The sequence below is a fragment of the Acanthaster planci genome, linkage group LG12 (assembly GCF_054643075.1).
Source record: "Acanthaster planci isolate LZ-2023a linkage group LG12, COTS_SCS, whole genome shotgun sequence".
Classification (NCBI taxonomy): Eukaryota; Metazoa; Echinodermata; class Asteroidea; order Valvatida; family Acanthasteridae; genus Acanthaster; species Acanthaster planci.
This window is the reverse complement of record NC_141788.1, coordinates 4,080,747-4,102,060: the sequence shown is the minus strand read 5'-3', so window position 1 is coordinate 4,102,060 and position 21,314 is coordinate 4,080,747. Positions and strand designations below refer to the sequence as shown.

General features: G+C 42.8%; 1 protein-coding gene, 1 long non-coding RNA gene and 1 pseudogene across 11 annotated transcripts in view; 2 read left to right on the top strand and 1 right to left on the bottom strand.

Annotated features, from left to right (window-relative positions):
* LOC110977490 (gamma-butyrobetaine dioxygenase-like) overlaps window positions 1-18,119 on the bottom strand; it is a 25,571-nt gene extending 7,452 nt beyond the window's left edge. The window contains exons 1-2 of one of the 9 annotated variants that reach the window (XM_022231686.2): window positions 6,748-6,923; window positions 4,664-4,790 (exon numbers count right to left, since the gene is read on the bottom strand). The gene's annotated coding sequence lies outside the window, so the exon portion shown is untranslated. The other 8 variants (XM_022231680.2, XM_022231684.2, XM_087143858.1 and 5 more) reach the window with 8 other exon arrangements.
* On the top strand, window positions 1,799-3,193 carry LOC147797067 (uncharacterized). The gene is made up of 3 exons (XR_015427320.1): window positions 1,799-1,952; window positions 2,181-2,313; window positions 2,540-3,193. It is a non-coding gene; the product is annotated as an uncharacterized LOC147797067 (long non-coding RNA).
* On the top strand, window positions 12,929-21,314 carry LOC110977463 (gamma-butyrobetaine dioxygenase-like; annotated as a pseudogene). The gene is made up of 7 exons (XR_015427319.1): window positions 12,929-13,434; window positions 13,888-14,056; window positions 14,764-14,861; window positions 15,395-15,500; window positions 16,128-16,330; window positions 18,971-19,137; window positions 19,471-21,314. The product of XR_015427319.1 is annotated as a gamma-butyrobetaine dioxygenase-like (transcript).

Sequence of the window (21,314 nt, the reverse complement as noted above, 5' to 3'; positions counted from 1 at the left end):
GACCTTTGCACAAAAGAAGTCCACATTAAGTAGGGTATGATGGCTATGTGCGGACTCGCACGCGTCCACACAATGTTTTCCCCTCTCTGAAAACAGTTTCAGATGCATTTTGGGGTCAAGGTTATCGTGGCAAAATGAAGAGGGACAGTCCAGGAAATCATCATCAAAAATCCAGCTCGAAGGAGTTATCCTAGTTGGAGAAAAAGGAGCATTTTCCTCGCGTTTCCTTCACCACAGGAGAACAAAGGAATGTCCATACTTTGTATGTAAAACAGGTATGTGTGTGGGCAACGAACAGTTTGGAAAGATGGATAATAACGAACTTCGTTAAATTTTTACTGACAAATTGTGATGTGAAACTATACGACATGGCCGGTATACTACTAGTAGCTTTAAGCAAACGAGAAGCTGATGTGAAGGTATTTTACATGGTTGGATGAAAAATAGACGGTAGTGGCAAGCTCTAGGAACTCGAAAGGAGATAGCACTGTACAAAATGTATTACATGTAGTAAGCTTTCTCCTCTCCTGGACCGTATAGGCTGTACACTGCCAATTACGGTCTGTTGAAATCAACAAATGTTGATTTGTTAACAGTGACATTCTGACCACTTTCATCGAATGCAAATCCTTTTCGGTGGGTACGTTCCCACACCCTGAACAGGGTTTTGCCAATGGACATAATTGTATAGGCCTACACGTCCTTTACAAAAGTGGCTTCGAGACCTGAATTTCTTCCAACGTTTCTTGCGAGCACAGGACTAGAAGTATCATGTACTCGATGTTTCCTGTGGTGTAATTTGAAAACCGGAATTGGAAGCCATTACTGCGGTGGCACAACGCTCGTGGACAGGTGGTACGCGCGCCTTACACGCCTCTTCGACCAACGGTGTCTTGATTTGCAAAATGTGCGCGCGTCAAGCTGAAGAATGTGCGTGTGAGTGCAGTGCCACCATTGATCTCCATTAGGGAAATATGGAAGGGCTGCGTAGCGCCGTGATTAGAATATCGACAAGAATATGACATCAAATCAGTGCTCTGAAATATGTGATTGCAGAGCTTTCGGTAACTAAGTACCTTCTTTAGGGCAAGCAGATTCAGTTCTGAATGAACGCGGAAAAATCCACAATCATCCCCCTGGATGCAGCGTTCCAAGTTCGAAAATGACGCGCTGCTCCAGTTCCTTACGCGGCACATCAGATGACGCTTTCCGCAGGATGCAGACGCTTACGTCACCGAGAGTATGTGGCGGCACGCAAAAGTGCTGCGCAACAGTGAGACCAGGTGTTTGTTGGCGCACACTGCTCAAGTGTTTCGCGAAGCGGTCACCAAGGCGACGCTTGGTCTCTCCGATGTACAGTTTACCACAGCGACGACATGAAATGCAATAAACCACATTACTAGTAATGCATATATGACCCCCGCGTATTCTGTAGCTACCGCGGGGGCCGACGACCGACGGGCTGTTAACTATGTAGGGGCAGGTGTTACAACTGGGGCGCTGACAAGGGGAAGTGCTGCCCTCTTTTGACGGCGAGACGGAATTCAACAGGGAACGCACAACCATGTCCCCGACGGAACGATCGCGCCTGAACGCGCAAATCGGGGGTTTGGCGAAAATGGAAGCTGTGGCCGCATCATTTCCGAGTGTACGGAAATTTTTGATAAGAATATTATGTACCGGGATGTTTCAAGGGTGGTATGTGAGTACGAGGGGGACGCAATCACGTTGCTTGGCCCCCGCGCGGGATTGAAGATACGGCGTTGGAGGCAGCGTCTGTGATAACCGGAGGGTAACCGCGCTGATGAAAGAAACCTAGCATTTCCTTCCCACTCGCAGAGAACTCCGCATCGCTACTACAAATCCTACGCATTCGAAGAAACTGAGAGTAGGGGAATGAACGTGGACTTTTCCACGTTTATTCAGAACTGAATCTGCTTGCCCTGAAGAAGGTACTCAGTTACCGAAAGCTCGGCAATCACATATTTCAGAGCACTGATTTGATGTTATATTCTTGTCGATATATTGATCTCCATTATATAAACTGGATAGGACATCGCGTCCAAAACGCGTACCGCATATGTGTATTTTCAGGAGGGTAAATTACGAGCGTTGCGAATTCCGTTGCGTGTACTTTCAAATGAAGTTTTTCAAAACTGGTTGAGGTTTTTGTGCTTCAGTCGTCAGATTTTGAAGAAAAAGTGAATTCTACACTTGGAATTGATAAATTTGGAAAGAATAATGGTTGAAGTGTACGCAACAGTGAATTACCGGAGATCAACTTCAAGTTTGGAAGAAGGAACTGAAGAAAACGTGAGTCGCACTTTTTTTAGTTTCAGAAAGTTTCTCAAGTTGTACTTTATAATGCTTAACTTTAAGCCAATATAGGCCTAGTAAGAACTTTATGACAGTCTATCTAGCCTATCAGGCTTTGTATATGAACCTTCACTATCTCGAAATTGGGACCGTCCGAAATGTTACTCATTGGCAAAAGTGGTTTAAAAAATTGAACAACTAATTTGTTGCTTATTTTCCCCAGATTTCATCGGAAAAATCTCCAAGAAAGCCATGATTTGTGTTCGTTGGATATGCAGACGCATTGAACCCAAATCGCGTGACAGACGATGTGACATGAGTGACCTAATTCTTCTTCGGGGCAGATCTGAACCAAAGTGAGAAGCAGAGTGCTGACGTTTCTGTTGAATGAATACAAACAATCACGATTGGACCGATGCAAAGTGAAAATATTGCTAACGCGAGACCGTAGACAATAGGTGTAAAAACGAACACACACAAAAACAGGTTAACATCATCGCTTTCGAGTGGATTAGTTGACAAGAAAATGGTCAGTTATTTCCGGAAACGATATTCTAGCATTTTCTGTTTATTTTTGGCTTGTTTTCGGGAGAGAGGCCGAGGCCCGGCTTAGCCATCATCCCATGAGAAAAAAAAGTTATGTTGACCATAACCGCACAGCATCACATTACCCTCCTGAAGCACCGCCATCGTTCCGCCGCGCATTTTGTGCACAAACAGTGCCTGATGTAGTTTGACCAAGCTTTATTCGTACACGTAATTCTTGTGCGCTGGGAATGCTCATGGGTGCTGTATGCAAAAGGTCGGTAACATCTATTGATTTCTATCAACCTCCATTATTGTTCTCCGAACTTTTTTGTGTACTTACGGTGAGTTGATGCTACGATAAGAATAGATAACGGATTACATTTCAATGCTGGGCGATTTCGATATCGAAAGCACTGTTAGCCTTGCCAAAAACAATTTCCACTCCCAGTGGCAGGTAAATTACAGCATCCGAAGGTTAATGACACATTGCCTCATAGCATCTATGTGTACTGTGTAAAAATCAACATTCACTGTTTACTTTAAGGCTGTTTCCAATAGCTGTGAATAGCCAATATTTGATCATCAACTAATACTTGAAAATGCATTCGTGCCGTAAACACACGCCCGTGATGTTACTTAACTGTAAAGTACACTTGAACACAGAAAAGAAGAGCACTGATCATGCAAATACATTGTACTTGCTTATAGCAAAAATAATTTTTGGTCCTAGGTCTCTGTTTTTGGTATGCTGAGAATATAAAGTATCTATTACAACAAGGAACTTGTTACAACAGTGTTCCATTGTACTCTGTGATAATCTTTATGTAACTTAAGACGCACGCAAAATGTCGACCAGCGCTCAATAACAGATTACCGCACCCGAAACATCTCCACACTATGCATATTATAGTGTGCAAAAACTGCTAGGCGAGTTTCAACATTCAAATATTTGTCAGAGTTTCAAAAAATCGAATTCTGAAGTGTTCAAAGATTAACAGGCGTTTACTTTGCAATTTATGAAACTTCGACGAAGGCGAATAATTACGAAGGCACCTCGAGGGATCATAATCAACAAAGTCCATGCAAACTTTTTTCCGGTCAACTGCCGGAACCCTAGGCCGACATGACTGTGAAGGTACGCTATAGTTGCAGATATCCCTGTATAATCTGTGAATACGAGCGATTCACAAGAGTGCGCCTCCAAGAGTTTGCAGCACGTTGGCCAATCACAATGCGCGAAATCTGTCGACCCAATGCGCGTTTGGAAAAGGTCGACAAATTTCGCGCGTTATGATTGGCCAAAGAGTTGCAATCTCTTGGAGGCGCACTCTTATGAATCACCAGTATTGAACAGGAGCAAGGACAGAGCAACGGTTGGCAAAGTGGAGAATGGCCTAATTGAAAACAGCAGATACGGGAAAAAGTAGCAACACTTCCACAAAAAAGAGCAAAATTGGCAGAGCAAAGGTGCTTGTGGTATAAACCATTGTAATCAGTTCTGGCCTCTGGCGTTTGGCTTCTTCAGCCCAAGATATCAGTGCCATTGAGTACAAGGTTCAAGCTCCCCATGCCGAACCAAGGCATAGCGTTCAACCCAAACGTACACTGTACATGTACATTTGAAAGTGAAGCCAGTAAAATATGGTGGAGGAGGACACTATGAACATCAAACCAAAGAAGCACGGAGCAATAACAATGGACGCTCGTTGTTAGTGAACTGTGTTTCTTTTGTTATGGTCGCAGTGGAAGCGGTTAAACTACAGATCCAAACTGTGGAAACTAGGAATGTTGGGTAAATTCACTTATTCCAGCCACTTACTTAGAAATGATGAGTTAAATTCATGACGATGAGGGCGTGGACACTGTGCTGTGTCGGATGCAGGTCAGCTCAGTACGAAACGAACGTGGCCGGAGTCCCAGGTCAACCCGGTCCCACTACAAGTCAACTGGACAACACAAGCGAAACGATTTTCAAGGGGGGTGGGGTGGGGCAGTTGTGAGACCATCAGGTATGTCAGCTATTAACCCTAACAGTCCTCGATCCTCCAAAGATTGGTAGCTTAAAGATCAGCTTTAAATGTTAAGAGACCGATCCATCAACGGGGGTTAATTTGCACACCCCTCCCCTGTGGAAACGTTGCCTCTCCTGCAAAACTGGTGCAAATATCAAATTGCCCTTTTATGATTTTTTTTAAGTCTTGCCCAACTTTGATATCAAATTTGCAAAAATCGGACAAGATATTTTCATCTTACATGGCAATTACGGGAAAGGGTCATTTATAAACTTAATGCTTTCCCATTATCCTTGTGTAGAGGTACTAGGCAAACTTGTTAAAATACATTCTTTTTTTTCTATCTACCTCTTCATTATGAAGAAAATTAACAAGTTGAGCCATGGAGATATGCATGGCTAGCGCACGAGGAGTACACAGACAATACCTGGTCCAAAGTTGACCTTGAAAGATTGCATCCTACAGGAACCACTACAAAAAAGGATTTCTCTGATTAATTTTGCCCTGCCCAACGTGTACTGCACCACTGTATGCTCGGTGTTTGCCCCCGAAGGCTTGTGAAAAAACCCACAAAAAACCCACAAGCGTACTCAGGTGGGACTCGAACCCACGACATCCTGCTTACTAGGACAGACGTCTTAACCACTCAACCACCACCGAGCTTGTCGGTCTCGGCTGGCTGGTTCGAGTCAGATGTAGCAGCGGGTAACGCTAATAACTATTTCCAAGGATGGATATATCCATTTTAATGGAACAATCCAAAATTAATTGACATCTCCCCGGCGCAAATCCATCCTTGAAAATAGATTTCTCTGGTCCCGGATAAACACTGCACAAAATTATAAGCTAAGCAGGGCTAGGGTACCAGGCTTTAAAACATAGAGTATATCATAGCATTGTGCTTAAACTTACCTCTTTAGTCTCTGTAAACGCAACACACGGAATGACAAGTCTACTTACAATACCGAAATATAGTCCAAGTAACTTGGACCTTACCTGTAACCTTTTTAAACACCTGGACGTGATCTGGTGAAACTCGTTTGGACATAAGGGCGATACTGTCGCCATGTTTGACATCAGCAGATCATGTCCAAGTGTTTATAAAGGTGATGAATAGTCACCAAGTGAAAATTCTGTCACCTAAGTTCAGCGCTCCCGAAGTTGAAAATAAGTTGTTACAGCCTCACGAAGACGAACCGACGTGGTTGACAGTATAGGCCCCTGGGCTTGGCATGTCCTCAATAAGCCTGTAAATTCAACTGCTGTGTTTGCAATCAGCCTAAATGTACTTGGACAATACAAAAATGATTGCAATATCGGCTACACACACCTGGACTACAATATTTATGGCTGGTTGCAAAGCAGTAGGTATGGGCCCAATAACTCCTTATTCATTCAGTTTGTTGACATTTTCTAGCTGTGTGTAGACTACATAACCCAACTGGTTTAATCCTGTTTGACCATGGATCCTTGCTCTGTGGTTCGACGGTACAACCCCAGCATAAGGGTTATACTACAGGCCTTGGCTCGTACATGTAGCATGGAGGAATAAGAAAACGTGCTTGTAGAAAAAAGTCCACAATAGACTTAGGCCGACCTCATGTTGTTTGCAGAAACGTCTCCTGAGCTAAGAAAACTAGTTGGGGCAGGTTTACTTTGCCGATCTTGAAAACAAGATGGTAAACAAGAGTGTTGTGATTATGACGAACCCATCACGCACGCCCTTACAGCCTACAGGATATCTTTCGCAGATAAGTCCCTGTATCAGAACTGGCATGACCGTCCATTTATACTGTCGTATGTTGTACGTGACTGCAGTTATGTGTGGCGGCCTTTGCTAAAGCAAGCTCCGTAGAATCTACAACAGGTATTGTGTCGATATGGCACTTACCACTAGAGGTATTCTAGACTTCTTTTAAGCTCTTACAAACCCAAGACTAAATATTCCTTTTGCGGAACAACCAAAGCAACATCGCCATTACAGCACGGAGACAATTGCGATGGACGCCATCGTGTGTCCTGTTGGTATTGTAACGCAAATGTCCGGTGACCTTTTAAACTCCAGAGAAATGGCAGTGGGGTTGACCAGTGATGCGCTTAATTAGGTTTCGGGTTAGACCGGGGGTCCGGGAGTTTGGAAACCGAGGGACCGTCAACTTATGTCCAGTCAGGGGTATGGAACAAAGGGGTATTGGTGTAACTGTCAGGGGATTTGACAACGTGTTTTCAGTGAGTAAATTATGTTGTGGAAAGTGGGAAACTGAACTAATAAGACTGCCATGATGGAAAAAGGGGGGAGAGTTTGACAATATCCGGAGTATGATAAAAATTAGTAAGTGGAAGAAAGGTTGAAATGGGTATTGTGCTAAGATGGTGTTCTCATGACTGTGGAAAACAGGGCCCGGGGAGGGAATTAAATAATGGTAGATTTGGGAAAATTAGTCATTCTAAGCCGAGCTGCCGAGGAGTTCAGATTGGATCGACTGACACAACTTTGGTTCCGGGATTTAGTTAATGTGAAGACGATTGTGACTGAACCATTAGTTCATCTTGGATTGTGCATAAGGATTGGATACTGGCGGGACAAACTAATTCATGTGAGTACATGGACCAGTAGGCTACTGTACCTTTATTTAAGTTTGTGACAGGATATCTCGGCAGGGCGAGGGGTACGCAATGGGTCCTCATGCCCCCTCCTTGCCGTTTGTAAATGTTTAACATTAGTTTGTTAGGGTACCTCACGCATTGAGGAAGTGAGTGGAAGTGAATAAACCCGCTAGAAGTGGATGGTATAACACATATCTTTACCGGGCGTGCCATTTCGTTCAGCGTCCCTTGTCCTTGGTGTAACGGGCGGTGTACTTCCACCCAAACGGATCCAGGCCCTGGCCAAATCACTCGCGAGCGGCGCTGCGACTGGGCTGAGTGGCCCGATGAGCCGGGTTCACTGACTACGGAGGAGAAACCGCCACAGTATTCATGACTGAAAACCTTTTGTGATTGAATGCTGACGGTTCACGCATTACACAAGCGGTACTGTTTGCAGCAAACGGACTCAGGGTCTCTTGATTAAAAAGGAGATCTTGTAGAATAACATGCGTCACAATGAGGTCAATTTATGAATGCTAAAAAATGCTTAACTTAACTTATACTAAAATGATTTATGCTTTATAAAAACGTTCTACGTTCCGACTACCATCTCTGTGCTGCGGTGTCGGGTGCAGTCCACTAATTCAAGCCCCATTGAAAACAGTGTCAAATCAGCATTGTTCAGGGTCCAATTACATGCATATCTACATGCCAAATGTAGAATGCCATGATTTCTGAAACACAAATTAATTCAATGTCTGATCCCAAATCTTTCAGTTTCTTTTCATTGTTTTGTGGGTTAACCGATTAAACTGTTAATTTTTCCCACAAAACAACCCCCCCGCAAAAGTAAATTAGTGCCCCTAAAGCTTCTGTTGAAAAGAGAGACTGTTTGGTCCCCAAAATGGTGAGATTGTGTAAATCTTTGCCAGGGTCAACTCCCTGGGTCTTTGAGCTTTCATAGAGCAGAATGGCTAAAAAGTACGGTTGAAAATGGTCCTCAGTGCCCGAGAAAGTTGAGGGTTGCCACTTGAAAAATGGCTGCAATCAGGCTTCGGAAAAATCCCTTTTTGGGGGGTGATTTTGTTTTGTGGGAATAATTAAAAATGTAATTGGTTAACCCACATAAAATTGAAAAGAAAATGAAAGATTAGGGATGTTAGCGTGCATGTTATTGGGCCCTGAACAGTGCTGATTTTACACTGTTTTCAATGGGGCTTGAATTAGTGGACTGTACCCTTCACTGGCTCACAAACGACTATGAAGTGCATGCGTTGTGGTCACATTGCTACCAACAAAATAAAAACCATAGAACACTGACTTCCGACCAACATGACTTCTTTTCAGCCGATGAGGGGGTGCTTCTGCTCAAGGCGGGTAATTATAGCGCAGTATCTTCTCTGTATTTCTGTAATTAAGCCTATGTCAAACTGAAACTGCCAGTGAGGAAGCCCTTCATTTCACTTTAATTACGTTTTCAGATTCAACATGGAATACATGTTTCAAGATGTATTCCACAATACAGGTATATATTCCACAAAAATATCACTCCCGCCATTTAATTCATATGACGTTAAGAGGCAAGTGATTTGTTTTATACCAGCCTATCAATCATTATATCCATGGCGCATGGTCTGCATGGCGGAGGCGCAAATGCTTCAGGGGACGAGAGACCAACCCCTTAAAAAATCCCCTTTCCAACCACTCACCCCACAACCCAGGCACCCCATAATATATTCACGTCTGTAATTATTTTTCAAGTTGATGTCAATAAAAATAGGCAAGGGGATATGCGCTCATAACAATTCACTATTTAGAATTTCTGGCCAATAAGGCTGATCCAGCATGCTTGTGGCGGAAAAACGGCATGTAGACTAAATGGCTTGTCTCGGAAGTTGCCAGGAGACTAGGCATCAAAACCATACATTGTAACGTAAACCTTGAGGTGGCGACATCGAACTGCCCTCTTTTAAAGTTCGTCGGTACACCGACAGCCCACCCTGGGGAAAGTCACGCCCACCGGGCTATATGCTTGGCAGGGGCACGATCTGTCGATATACGCGATCGCGTCAATCTTAGTGCACGTTTTTCGATAATGCTGCCCTCAGCCAATCTTAGGCCTAGTATATATTTTGATATTCTGTGCAATATGCAGTCGGTTGATAATCTGTAGGCCTAACCTTTAATTTTTTGCGCTTTTTATGACTTTTTTCTTTTATTTGGTTCGTACATATGTTGTTGTTTTTGTGTATTCAAGGGTCCCCAGTTAGTGGGCCTGTTTGCCTTTTGCACCACCGGTTGGTTTCGATGTTTTGTGCACTAAAACTAAAACTGAAACTAAACCTAAAACCTAAAGCCTAAACCTAAAACTGAAACTAAACCTAAAACCTAAAGCCTAAACCTAAAACTGAAACTAAACCTAAAACCTAAAGCCTAAACCTAAAACTGAAACTAAACCTAAAACCTAAAGCCTAAACCTAAAACTGAAACTGAAACTAAAACTGAAACTAAAACTAAACTTACTTTTCTTTCGTATTCAAGGTTGTGACGGACTTTTCTAAAAATCAACAAATCGCGCAGAGCGACTGGGCGATATTGTGCAGATTCTAGGCTATTCTGCCCAACATTATTATCCCTGCGTGCAACGAATGCCGAACACTGGCGGTAGTTACATACAACATTCAACAGACCGCTTTGATTTTTATTCCTCGATCAGCTGGATTGTAAAACTTTCTCGCTTTGCATGTAAGTACATGTGTTTGTACGCGACAAAACATGCTAAAACCGACATGTAACAAGTCCTTATTGCAAACATGCGATGTGATTACGTACACGTAGGTGTTACACTTGAATTGCAGCATCTATGCTATGGTGTACTATTCAGGCCAGTGCTGTAAGTGTTGTTTCGCTGTTACACTGCGCCGTGAGAGTTTCACTGCGCGGTGAGGGGATCGTCCATACGTACGTGAGGGGCCGTACGACATGCCAACTTTTCCGACCCCGTCTCCCCCTGCACCCCTTTCAAATTCAATGTGCGTATACGCATTCAACAAAGATGTATTCTTTTAATGGCGCTTTCAGCTACTTTGGCCATTTGCTCCAATATTTATACGTTTATTCATAACCTTTATCAACCAGCATCACATTACGGATGGTAGTATCAGAGGCAGGAGGAACAGGAGAACCCAGAGGAAACCAGGCTGCGAGAGCGAGTATGGACTGGAAATCGAATGCACTTAAAGCCTGGGCCAAGCCGGGACTCGAACACTGGTGCATGCCGAAGCGAGGAAAGAACTGTTACGATAACCCACTCCCCCCCACGCATTCCAGGTATCTTTTGACTTCTCAGGGTAGGCGTACCTTGCTTTAGCATCATTAAATGTCACGGTACATTGTACATGTACATCTGCTGTCGTACTTTTATTCGCAAATCGCTTCAAAATTCTTAAATAAATGACCCAAGTAATAACAGGCTTCTATGTCAGTATTTCTTTATTAACGGCCCTGGAGAATTCTACTTGGCAGCAAAAAAAATGTTGTCGAATAAAAACAAAAAAATAACCCCAGTGCCTTTTTTGTATGAGAAAGTGTATTGCTATGATGAAGATTCATTGAAGGCAAATTTTCGGTTTGCGTACGGTACGCAGTGGCGTGAACCGTGACCCCTCCCCCTTCGTACGTACGCACTTCATGGACGGCCCCTCCCTGATGAGAGTTGTTTTGAAGCGCTATGAGATTTGTTAGCAGCGCGGGAAATGTTTTTTTAGCGGCGCAATAAGCACTTCGCTGAATACGCGTCCATAGATATCAGCACAAAATCCTTGAGCAAAAGCGCCGCCTGATGGGTAGTGCGCCCAGGAAGATTATGGCCTCTTTGTTTTATGACCATTGGGATAATTTTCTTCTCATTTTCACGAGTTTTTTTCTGGAATTTTTTATTTCAGAGAGAGAAAAATTTAAAAAACATGAAATATAAAAACTCGAGGTAGGCAGCGAAGTACACCTAAAAATTAACTATAAACGACCTCAACAATGTTTGATATTAAAATTCTCTTTTCGTTCTCTTCAACTTCAAATTAGGCCGTGCCCGAGTCATTCTGCTACGGCTGGAAATTACGCGCCAGTCTACGACAGTACTGCGTAATTAAAAGAACGCCATTTGTACGCGGTTCAGGGTTGTAAGTGAAGACCGGCCCGTAAACAGGGCCCGGTCGTCGCGGATGTAGCCTATGACAAATACGTCAGGTCCTGTCTACTGGTATGGTCTAAGCCTAGTCATGTGGGCCGTTTTCCAATACCCAACTTCGGCTCCGTCTTAGGCTGCACCTGTTTTATTAACTAGCTGACTTTGAAGCTGTAAGCGCAGTAATTAGTCTAATAGTGCTACAAAACATCAAATAAGATGCAAGACAGCCAGAAATTACAGTAATCCAATTTAATTTAAACGCTTCAGGCCCGCAATCGGGGATTGGTTTTGGGAACGAAGCCTCCGACGGAGCCCAAGTCGAGTATTGGAAAAGGGCCCTGGATCATTGGCTGAATTAGATCAAGGAACGTTTATTTGCTGTTCCTGTTCCTGACAGGATTTGTTGAATCTATACGCTGTTAGTGTTCATAGTTTAGGGGTCTTGCTTTATGTTTGATTATTTGACAGATCTTTCTAAAGTTGAAGGTTTATCTCAGCGTGCTGAACCATGGCCTTGTCCGGTGCTCGCGGTGTGAGTTCTCTCCTCAGACTTGCGACATCTGCTGTCGCTAGACGGGTTTTGATTGCCGGTCAGAAATTGTCACCGTGTGTGTCCAGCAAACTGCTCGTGCCTGATGGGCTTGGGAAAGGATCAATCTGGGCTCCAAGGGTATGACAAAGATGAGTAAATAAAAAAATTCTCTACTTCCTTTACTCCATACCGACATCCTTTCGATTTTTTGTGTTAAATTTGTTTCTTAGATCTTAACAACAAATAAGGTGCTAAAACTGCAAGCTTTGAACATGTTATTACTGTTAGATGAATGAAAACTTTACCAAACGCAAAGATATCAGCATAGGTCTCGGAAAATCTTACTAGGCCTATGGAAAAATGAATTTCGGCCTGAATTTTCTTTCTATTTTTGTTATTAAAACTTCCACACGAAATAATTTCAAATTCAACCTAATCATTTTATTTCCCATGCTACTTTAAGCGTAATTCTCTTACATACTTTAAAATCCAGGACTAGGTTCTGGGAGATTTAGGAGGACTTAGGATTGTAGCATCAAACCACTGTTACTTCCATAGACAGAATGTGATAAGTTGGTTAATGATTGGAGTGAACTAAAATTCCGTAGACAGTTTACTGGCTGGATAGAAATGGGTCATCGGATCATGGTTTGATAGTATTTCAGAAATGTCAATGTCTCTGAAAATTTATCACAATATAACATCGTTCAGAGGACATAACTGTTTATCGTTGAGTGATATCCAAGAATGATTATATTTAACGTTTGTTTTTTTTTGATGTTCACTTCCCTCAGCAGGAGTGCCACACCATTAGGTGTGCTTTTTGGAAGAAGTTGTCAGACAGATGCCCTCGGTACAGAGCTGTTGCACAACAAATCGGTTGGTGTTGCCGACGAAATGACCGAGTCCTCGGCCCGAGATGCCAAGGCGGATCCCAAGGTGATGAAGCGCCCCCACCTCTACCGCTTCATCACCGAGCTGAATCACCGGAAGGCGGACGCAGGCTACAGCATCCAGTCCGCCTCGCACATGCTGGAAAACCACTGCCTGCAGGTGGTGTGGCGCGATGGGGAGTCACAGGCCTACCCCTACATGTGGCTGCGCGACAACTGCCTATGCAAGCAGTGCTACAAGCCATCCCTCCAACTCCCGCACCTTCAGTTTCACCAGCCTGGACGTGGAGATGATACCCATCTACGCCCTGCCTAGCGATGATGGGAAGTCCCTGCGTCTGACCTGGCCTGACGGTCATTCCGGGGAGTATCCATCGGGTCAGGAAACTGTAGCACAACACACTTAGCCTTTACTCCAAAAGTTCAGAGGTCACTGAATAAAAAAAAGCATAATGGCTATTGCAGAACAAACTTTAGTCTTGTGTGTGTGCCGAATTGCACGCTGCCCTAGGGTTCCAAAATAGCCTTAGTCATAGTACATTCACCCCATGTCATTGTACAAAATGCTAGGGTGACATGACTTCCTTGTCTAGGATGCTCTTGCTAGGGATTATAACGACTAAGGTTAACTGTTGCCATATCTGATGGGACATTCATAATTTTGCGCCTCAGTGATGACGTCACTTCCTCCATGCTTCAGTACTTTTAACATTTCAAGATCATGGGCCGTTGGACAGGAGAAATTAATCATGCCGGGCAAACGGCGAATGGACAAGAATTGTTCAACTGTTGTAACATTGGAGTGATGTCTTTGCATTCTGTTATCTCTAGATTGGTTGCGACAGTACCGCTTTGAGAACTCTGCACCCGATGTGACCTTTGACTCCAGCTCCAGCACTGGGACACCACCCTGATGGACAGTGGCACACTGCGCATCTTCAATTTTGAGGACCTGATGTCCAGCGACGAGGCAGTCTATGAGTGGCTGATGGAAATGAAGGTTGGCGATTATGCAAACGTTTAAAACAGTACAGAAGCAGGTGGTCTGTAAGTGGCACAGAGAGAAGTCACTGAATGCCAATCTGGGTCAAGAAGCAGTCGTAGCAAAAGACCCCAAAATGTTCCAAAAATGTTCAGAATGCTTGCTCAAACATCACACACAAGTACTGTTTACTGTTACACGTACGCATGAACTTAGCCAAACATTTCTGTTAATGCAACAACATCTTTGTAGATGTTGCCGAATGGTGTTCAGTTTTCAAAGTGTGACAAGGACTTGGCAGGTTTTGGGTGTGTTTTTGTGGGCATCGGTACAAGTCAAGTCACGAGTCACAAAAACAGAGACTCGAGTTTGACTCGAGTCCAAGTCGAGTGACTTGAGTCTACGACTCTGGCTGTTGGCATGGTAAAAATATTGGGAAACATGGAATAGTTTCAGAGTTGGGAATTTTGTCCAATGAACTCTTGCATGCTGAAATGGTGCATTGATTTACGTGGAATCGGTCATGTCCCTTGTCCAAATGGGCTTGATTGGATATGTCAAGGATTTTCAGTACGATTTTAGTGAAACATACAAGATACATGTGTGTGTAATAAGAGAGACATACTAGTTGACAAGCCACGAGATTTGACTCGTGCAGTAATGCAGTTACTGATCAAGATTGGTCACAGTGTGCCATGATTGACTATCTGTCCATTTGGTTGCAGTTGACCGGGATATGCATGATTCGGGGCAGCTCTAGGATGGAAGGTCAGGTCAAACGGCTTGGCGACAGAGTGCTGTTTTTGAGATCAACTTACTATGGGTAAATATCACCAAAGACTTTCACATCAGTGACTGATCCCGTGAACTGATGCATCTGTAAAAGAATTAATATGTGCTGAAGCAAGGACAAAGATAGCCCAATGTTACTTAGTCATATCAAAACAAAGGGATTGGGTTCTCGTTGGAATTACTGGGGGAAAGAGGCCATGAAGATTCAACTTGGCGCGTCTGGTCTCAGACGTCCCATTCCTCGGCTCCCTTTCCTTCAGAACATGCTTCTGTTTACTGCAGCACCTATCAGCAGCAGATCACTAGAGAAAATGTTAAAAGCACTGAAAATTCCTCCTACATTTTGAATTCTTGCTCTCGGAACATTCTCTGTAAGGCCTTGTGAGTAGTTGATGTGTGTCTGACAGAGACAAGGGTGCAAAATTTGTGGGCAAAAAATATATGTGGCAAGCAAAAATCACATTTACAAGGAGTGTTGTGGACTGACAAAAACTTTCACAGTATTTCACACTTATTAAGATAAACACAACTACGAATCAAGAGGTTGAATGCATTTTTTTTCAGCCAAACTTCACACGTGTTGGTGAAGTACAATGCGACCAACATAGCCTTCACCGGTAAAGCATTCCCCATGCACACTGACTTGGCATTTCTGCAAAGACCACCAGGAGTAAGCCTGATATATTGAATTTTGTTTCAAAGCTTGGGTGTTTTTTGCCAAAGTCATAACCTCCCCTCAGCTGTAATGAAGAGAGATTGGCCTCTGCACCCTCACTCCCTTATGTGAAGATTGTGCACATCAAGATGAAAATTTATCATACCGCACTTGCTGCCACGTGTGCAGCTCATACGTGTTGTGTGTGCATGCATGTCGTGGCTAAGTAAGAAAAAGTGGTCTCGTTTTCTGTAGACACAGTATCCGTGGTGCACACTTTGGCACCCGCGTAGCTGCCTGAAATATAGATTTGTTGAGTACAACTTACACTTTGCTCAAAGACTTGAGCATTCTCCAACCAGGTTCTGTTTCCATTTGGCCATTTCACTCAGCTAATCTGCACCCAACCCCTGCACTCATTCTCATATTGTGGTTGTGGGGACCACGTGCACATTGTACGCCTCAGGGATATGCCAAGACCTCACTGGGGATATAGCAAAATCCACTCAATCGGGTCAACGTTACCCAACAACTGAAAAATCTTCTCCACAATGTACTACCAGCCACGGTACGTGCATACATGCACATGAACACGCCCTCCCAACATCCTGTCTAAAACTTGTCCATCGTTGCGCCCTCTAGGCCCAGATGATCCACTGCATTGAGCAGGCCGAGGGTCCGGGTGGCGAGAACTGGTTCACCGATGGCTTCAAGGTGGCCCTCGACCTAAAAGCCGAGGATCCCGAGGCATTCCATCTGCTGTCCAACATTCTGCTTGAATTCCATGACATTGGGGAGGACGTGTTTGGGCGATTCCACCAGCACTCCAGGCACCCAACCATAAGGTACGATCAACGACACCCTGATAAGAAGTCCACTGTTAATACATCCTTCTCGTAACAAGAAAAATGTTTTGCCCCAAATCTTTGTATTCTTGGGCTTCCAATTCTGGTATACAGGGATCCTGTTATAACAAGGTAATTGTATTGATTGCCCCAACTGCCTTGTCCTTACGGCGCACATGTACTCGTGATTGGGCTGTATCAAAACCTTGCTTTAAGAGCTACAGCTGGATCTGTTGCTTGGAGTACTGTTCTCGCCTCACAAGCAATTCATGCTTATTTTTCAGTCAGTACTGTCGCACGTGCTAACGACCATGGGTGAACAAAAGAAGGATGTCGGTATTATTCTTTTCATACATCGTTATGCCACTCTTTGCCCATATTGGGACTTCTGCTGTTGATTTTTATCAATCTGTAGGTACCATACAAATTTGTATCGTTACCTAATGCCTAATGTACTTCTTCTTCTTCTAAATACGGCAACAACCTCCACTGTTGGATATTTTAAGTTGCAGGTGTGTGGTGGTTAATTAGCTGACTATAACTTCTGCTTGAAACTGTTGAGTGCAGGTGTGAGTTTTACAAAATAAGTACAGTGCAAGTGAAGTGACATACCACTGTAAGGTTATTGGAGAGGCGTGGCACATTGATGCTTACAGAGAGTGAGACTGGGTAGCTTACTGCAAATTGAGGTAACTCGCTCCAGCCTACAGTGACCCAACCCAGGGGAACTCGCCTGTAGCTACCAGTTGGGCATTACAGCAAGGTGTTCTCAACCATGTCAAGACAAAACCAGGGCAGCCATGATCCACAACCTCACCTTAGTGCAGTACTTGGCATAATGAAGTGCCACGCTATATAACACGTCTAAAGCTGGGGCAAATGCTGCTACAAGATTGGGTAATGCTCTTCTAGCATTGCCTGCTAAGCAAGAATGTTCAGTACAACACTACTACGGACATATCCACCTGCACAAGAACCTCTTCATTATAACACAGGAGAAATATGAATGATAAGTTAAGTGTCGTTAGTGAGGCGTGCGCAAAGACTCTGCAAGTTTGTCCACATTGAGATAAAGTGTCTCCACCGCTTAGGAATCCTCAATTAGTGATTACACAATGCCGTCCACTGTTCCTGCCTGCATTACACAATGTGGTATGCACACAAGTGCTTGGCATAGTGGGCATGATAATCTGTGATGAAACTCCTCAAGAATTGTACCAGTGAGATTTGGGTTCAAGAGGAAAATAATATATATACGTAATCATTTCAACAAGTGAAAGTAAAATCTAATGTTTAGCTTATTCAACTGCTTACTGCTGGTGGCTCTTTTACTTTGGAACAAAATTAAATTTTTACCAAGAAAATTTGGAAGTACCAAACTGTCAAATACCACATTTACTTGCTTCCTGCCGTTAATGCAGAGTGTAACATACCTCAGGTTGGACGACGTCTTCATTACATTGGAATGGAGAGGTCCAACCTGGGCTAGTTCCAACAACATCCAACCATGGTCCAACTGACCCTCGCATTGAGTGCACAGGTCAGTGAATTTCAGTTTTATAATACTGAAATCAATCCCAATGAGAGGCAATGTTCTTCACCAAAAAATAGGACCCACCAAAATATAATTTGGCCACATTCACAGAAAACACACGCACCGGAAAAAGAGAAGAGCTGCAGTTTTTTAGAGTTTGAAGAAAATACATGTAAATACCAAACTTACATGCAGGACCAATGTAAAATGCAGAATATGTGGAGCGCCTGGGTGCTATCTTGACCCTGACTGAAATGTTGCCATTGTGTAGCAAGTTTAGGCTGTCTTAGCGTCTTTTATAGGCAGTTATTGAGCAATATAAGGTAACAACATCATCTGTGTTGAACAGCCGGGCGCCACACCCCGGGGTTTTTATCATTTATATGAATGGCTAACAAAAACAAATCCATTTGGAATGAACGCACATACCTTTGCCACTAAGCCAACAACGGATACGCAACAAAAGACCGTGAAACACACCTCTCTCCCCTCAGCCTCCGCAGTGCGAGGAGACAATAACTACAAATAATAGCAAACAGCGGTAAACATACATGTAGCAGACAGATAAGACTTATAAAAGTCTTGTCTTGGTTTGTTAGCAACCGATTCTTAAAACCGTCATATACATTTATAGGAGAATGAGCACATGTTAAAAAGCACGATACTATTTTCAGGTCTAGGAAAGTCTGCCAGCCAAGTTAGACTGTTCAAGCTGAAAAGACATGGGACCTTACTACAAGTACAAAACCCACTGTTGAAAAAAAAACTAATCCGTATGGGGCAGAAAATGTGACAAGAAACAAAGAACAGTTTTTGAAGCAGTGCCCCCCCCTCCCCGAAGATATGGCCTCAAAGGCAAGAAGTTGATGTGAATTAAAACCTGGAAAGAGGATAAGTGACTATGATGGGATACGTCAAAACTGGATAGAGGACGACAGGGTTGATTTTTCTTCAACTTTGAAGTTAGTAGGAATCGGTGGTCACCGTGCTGCAGTGCTGCTGATGGGGGTATTTTACAACTGTTTGACATTGCTCCCAAGGCACCCGATTTTGACGAACCATGTCGTAAATGTTCCATGTCGATTTATTTTTGCCTCGTTATGTAGCCTGGACAGAAGCGGCAGCCCTGATCACATCTATCTGAGTGACCACGGCCGCATGCCGATGATGCGTTTCCCCGTCAAGCAAACGCAGAAACTCTACCAGGCCCTCAAGAAATTCAGCAACATGTACCACCACCCTAATAACGTCTTTTCCTACAAACTGAAAGAAGGTCAGCTCACCGTTTACGTTTGCCTCCCCCCTCCCCCCGAAGATTCAAACAAAAGTGGAAATTAGCATCGCTTGTGTGCTCAAAGATGAGAGACATGAAAGACAGTAAAATTTCTGAGTTGATCTGAAATAATTGTTCTGCAGAAGAGGTGCACAGAAAGCAGTTAATTTTGATGAAGAATATTGCCAGCTTGGGTACGCATCTTTGGCCACCTTAAGCCTCCAAAAGTAGCAATCCGAACAATTAGTAGTTCTGGGTTTGGATTGAGCATGCGGTGGGAGAGGCCAAAGAAATAAGCAGCTTTTCATTTGCAGTTTGTGTCTTTTTTCCCAGGCGACATCATGACCTTTGACAACCGGCGTGTTATTCATGGGCGGGGCGCCTTTGAGGTCACCAGCAGCAGCAGTCGCCATCTTGAGACCGGCTACCTGGAATGGGACGAGATCGACTCCCGCCTTCGTCTCCTGCAGCGCCAGTTCATGGAAGGCATGTGAGCCGTGACCTTTGACCTCTTGTGCATGATTTATCCAACATTAGCTATAACTCGAGCGTTCTTCTCAGAAGATCTCTTTTTTTTATCATGGAACTGAGGTCTTTTCTAAACATTTATAGACTTTAATGATATTTGAACGTTAAAATGAGCACCAGTTAAACACACATTCCAAGACATTAATATACATCACTTTATCCATGTGTATGATTTGGGGGAAAACATTTTTGGTGATAAACCCAAAACAAAATGTATGCTAAAGTGTATTTTCTGGAGTTGTCACTTTGAATTGTCATCCTTTTAAAAGAAATCAATGCCCATTCCTGAATTTTAATGAACCATTTGAGTTTCTTAACACTAATGCAGTTAATAGAATGCTCTGCATGACAGTGACTGTGGGATTCAGTGTACTAGATCAAAGATGCTTACGTTTGCTCTATGAATCATATGTGCACTTAAATTTGTAAACATTATGCAGATTTGCATTGGTGTAGACAAATTTTTTTTTACAAAGTTTGATTTTTGCACTAATGAAATAATTTGTTATGCTTCAAAGGAACTAATGAGCCATGATCAATATAAATTCTTGGAACGAATTCTAAATCTTGTTCAAATGGTAAAAGCTTGACACTTCTGGATGATTTTTTTTTCAAAATAAGGTAGTATGCTATGAGTAATATTTTTTCTCAGTGTAGAATAGAACGCGGTACTGTGTCTTTGTTACAAAATAACTAGTTGTCCTGCCTGAAAGAGACATACTTTTATGTACCGTGGAGTTTATATGACATACTGTGGATGGAAAAGTTCAGTCAAAACAAGCATGGTAGATGTGTATTTCTATCTGTAAACTGGCCAACAACTTTCTGCCAAACCTCATTAGGGTAAAAAAAGACACCCATTTCTGAATTTCTTGCTCTTGACTTTTATTAATAGACAAAAAACTATTGGTAGTTGAGACAAAAGGCTGCTTCAAATGACGATGTCTTCAATCAATAATTTATTTATAAGCTTTGCTGTTTTAAACAGCGATACGATAATGTGTAATTGTAGACAGTACTGTAATTTTTCTATTTTTCATGCAGGTTTTGGTGAAAAAATCTAAGTAAACTGATATCCAAGATATCTATGAAACGGTTTTTTTGTTTTGCCATATAAAAAGAAACAAATCTTAAAGTTTCTTTTATTCCTGGTGCGTGGTCGAACCATGTTGTAAAAATTTAAAATATTTTGTGAGTCTATGTAAGTGCAATTCTAGACCGAGTGGAATGAAATTTGAAATGCCAAAACAAGGCAGCCAAATTATCTATTGGTGACGTGATGTAAACATACTGTGGTATTGTGGTTGAAGCTACTCCGATAAAAAGGCCTCAGACATGCAGTCAGAACAATAAACAAGATAATACGCGATGTCAGCAAACTTCCCTCAAGGAAATTAAAGGCACTAAACTTCTGGGATGTTCAGTTCATGTTTACTTGAAACTGAGATTAATATTTGGCTCAGTCTTAGGTTAGCTCTCACAAACTCTTTAATCAAGCTGTGTTGTCATGAACTGCATACTTTAGAAAAGTGTTTTCCTTGTGTTATTTGTATCGTGTTGTTAATGTGATAAAATGTGATATAATAAAATGTAATGTTTATCGAGTGATAAAAATCGGAAATAAAATTTCCTTAATAAAGTATCCAGAA